This window comes from Salmo salar, chromosome ssa09, assembly GCF_905237065.1.
Source record: "Salmo salar chromosome ssa09, Ssal_v3.1, whole genome shotgun sequence".
NCBI lineage: Eukaryota > Metazoa > Chordata > Actinopteri > Salmoniformes > Salmonidae > Salmo > Salmo salar.
The window spans coordinates 102,552,453-102,556,027 of record NC_059450.1 but is presented as its reverse complement, the minus strand read 5'-3'; the positions used below and the strand labels follow the sequence as shown (position 1 = coordinate 102,556,027).

At 49.4% G+C, this 3,575-nt stretch overlaps 1 pseudogene; it reads left to right on the top strand.

The window, feature by feature from the left end:
• The first annotated feature begins 294 nt into the window (after positions 1-294).
• Positions 295-3,269, top strand: LOC123744691 (neurofilament light polypeptide-like; annotated as a pseudogene).
• The last annotated feature ends 306 nt before the right edge of the window (positions 3,270-3,575 follow it).

Here is a 3,575-nt window from a genome sequence, read left to right as displayed (position 1 = left end):
AGTAGTCAAGGTTACTGTGTATGACAGAAACACTGTAGAGCAACTAAAAACGTGTTAACCTCTGTTCTACCATCAAAAACACAAACATCTCTCTTTCATCTGCCCCCTCTCCCTTTCCCTCTCCATCTCTCCCCATCTCTATATCTCCTTCCCTCCCTCCCCCTCTCTCTCCTTCCTTCTTTTCTTTATCTCACTCTCCCCTCTCTCTCCGTTGCAGTGTTAGGCTTTCGATCCCACGTAGTCAGAGTTTGGGAAACTGCTTGCGTCAGAGCTCTCCCTTTTGCTATAAAAGCTGGAGCCACTGCAGCAGCATCAGTCTGGGTTCTTCACCGGAGCCCTACAGACATATTCACATAGAGCCAGACAAAGCAGCCTGTCCTCCCAGCACAGCCATGAGTACCCTCGGCTTTGACCCTTACTACTCCTCCTCCTCCTACCGCCGCTGGTATGTGGAGGGAGCCCCCCGAGGCGTGGTGACCAGGGGAGGTCACGCTCGGCCTACTCAATCCACACCTCTCCCCTGTCCTCTGTGAGCTCCCCGTTTGCAGTACTCCTCTCCTGGACGTGCTCTGCATTCATCCCCGGCTTCCTCCTCCTCCGTGGAACTGGAGCTGAGCCAGGCGGCCCAGGTGAGCTCTGAGTTCCGCACGGTGAGGACCCAGGAGAGGGCTCAGATGCAGGAGCTCAATGACCGCTTCGCCGGCTTCATCGACCGTGTGCGGGAGCTAGAGCAGCAGAACCGTGCGCTGGAGGCTGAGCTGATGCTGCTGAGGCAGAGGCATGGGGAGCCTTCCCGTCTAAGGGCCCTGTATGAGCAGGAGGCACGGGCTCTGAGGACTGCCGTGGAGGAGGCGCGTGGGGAGCAGCAGGCCGCCCTGGGGCAGAGGGAACGTCTGAGGCAAGCCCTGAGCGCCCTGCAGGCCCGCTACGAGGAGGAAGTGGTGGCCCGCGAGGATGCGGAGGGAAGGCTGCTGGATGCGCGGCGTGGTTCCGACCAGGCCACCCTGGCCAGGACCGAGCTGGAGAAGAGGGTGGAGACCCTGCTGGACGAGCTGGCCTTCCTCAAGAGGCTCCACGAGGGGGAGGTGGTGGAGCTCCAGGCCCAGGCCCAGCTAGGGGCCCAGGTGGCTGTGGAGATGGAGGCAACCACGCCGGACCTGTCCGGGGCTCTGAGGGACATCCGGGCCCAGTACGAGAGGCTGGCGGCCAAGAACATGCAGTCTGCTGAGGAGTGGTTCCGTGGGAAGGTGGGCTCCCTGACAGAGAGTGTGGCCCAGCACAGCGATGCAGTGAGGAGCTCCAGGGACGAGGCTGGGGAGTACCGCCGGCAGCTCCAAGCCCGCCTGCTGGAGATCGATGCCTGCAGGGGTCTTAATGAGTCTCTGGAGAAACAGTTGCACGACATGGAGGACAAGCAGAGTGCTGAGATCAATGGCATGCAGGTCAGTAGTGGTACTGCAGGACAAATTTATACTGGTACTGCAGGATCAGTACTGCAGGACGAATTTATATCTGTATTCAAGCAAATACCTCAGAAGGAATGCAATCTAATAGTGAATGTATTTCTTAATTGCATGTTTAGAAACTGTTTATCAATAGATAGATGACTTAATCAGAATACAAGACACCAATAATGTTTTTAATAATTTGTGCAAAGTGGAACTGATTTAGTTATGTAGAAGGGGAAAATATATTATATTGCATCAAATGTACATTTTAATAGTCACACTCAAAATGTTTTGGCAGTTTACCTGAACCTGTATCCTGCTGTAAGAACACACACATTATCCGCCACATTACCTCTAAACTTCTCCTGTAGGATACTATTGGCCAGCTGGAGAATGAGCTGGGAGCCACAAAGCAGGAGATGGCTCGCTACCTGAAGGATTACCAGGACCTGCTGAATGTTAAGATGGCCCTTGACATCGAGATCGCTGCCTACAGGTAGGATGCTATGAGGAGCACTGACCAGAGCTTCAACTTAAATCAATATAACGTAATAATACTAATGCAAGTCCAGGTCAAGGAAAACCTTTTGTCCTTTAACTCTGAAAGTATATATGTCCCATGATACTTTACTTCTCCAGGAAGCTGCTGGAGGGGAGGAGTCTCGTTTCAGTGTGGGCGTGTCCGGGGTATGTCCAGTGTCTACGGCCACACCCTGTCGGCCACACCCTCCTTTGGCCGCTCTATGTTCTCCATGCAGTCCAGCCTAAGCTCTGGCGCCCCCCTACCTGATGACTTCACGCTTCCTCAGCTCCTCATTCGCCTCTGGAGATGATGTCATCTCTGCCAGCCTGGCCCAGCAGGACTCTGCCAGCCTACCACAGGAGGAGAAAGAGGAGAAGGAGGAGAAGGAGGAAGAGGAGGAGAAGGAGGAGGAGGAAGAGAAGGAAGAGGAGGGAGAGGAGAAGGAGGAAGAGGGTGGAGAGGAGGAGGAAGAGGAAGAGGGTGGAGAGGAGAAGGAGGAAGATGGAGATGAGGGAGGCGAGGTGGAGAAGGAAGATGGGGAGGATGCTAAGGACGGAGAAGAAGGTTAGCATTAGTATTATCCCTCAAAGAATATTCTCTATAGTTGTCGTGCATTGCTTAGATGTTAACATTTTTACAATACAGTCTACTAACACAATTATTCCCCTATTCACAATTATAAAATGTTTTGGTTATAGCTGGGGATGAGGATGAAGAGAAGGAAGAAACTGCAAAGGTGGACGAAGAAAAAAAGGACGATAAGGACAAAAGTGGGGAGCAGGAGGGAAAGGAAGGCGAGGAAGAGGAGGGGGGAAAGAAAGAGGGGGAGATGATAAAGAAGGGGGTGATAAAGAGGAAGAGGATCAAGCTGAAGCTAAAAGTGAGGAGAAAAAAGATGACAAAGCAGACACCAAAGAAGAGAAAGGTGAACCAGAGATATCCAAGACCGTGGGAAAGAGTGAAAAACCTGCCGAAGAGAAGAAAGACCAGTCTGAAAAACCAAAGGCTAAAAAGTAAGTTTGTGGTCCAAGACAGTCTAATAAAAACCTCAGCTCGACAAACAGCAGAAATACTCAACATTAATGACTTCAGTGTGCTTGTTAACAAGGTGCTCAATACAATACATATTTTAGTGCACTACTGCATAAAATTACTGCTTGCAAAGATCATAAAAAGTCAATTAAAGTCTGGTCACACAATTCCTTGAGTGTGTGTGTGTAAGAATGTGTGTGCTGTGCCTGTGTGCAAGTCTGCGAGAGTGTGGTTTCAGATGACTGAATAAATACTATTCAAATGCAGAGTGTGTAATTTATTGTTTTTGTGCTTTATGCTAAATAATAACTCAATTAACAATATGTATCATTTCTATGTCAGATCTGTTCAACTCAACAACAAGGATGAGATGTTGAATATATTAATTATAAACCTTTAATTGAAGGTGTGCATTGAAACATGATCACATAGTTAACCACAAATTGAATGCATGTAATGGCCTGCTTACAGCAGGTCCAGACTCAATTAACTAATTGATCAATCAATCCATTAACAGGTTATGTGTCATGATTTACAAACTGTTTACAAATGTTGAACAAACTATATATTAA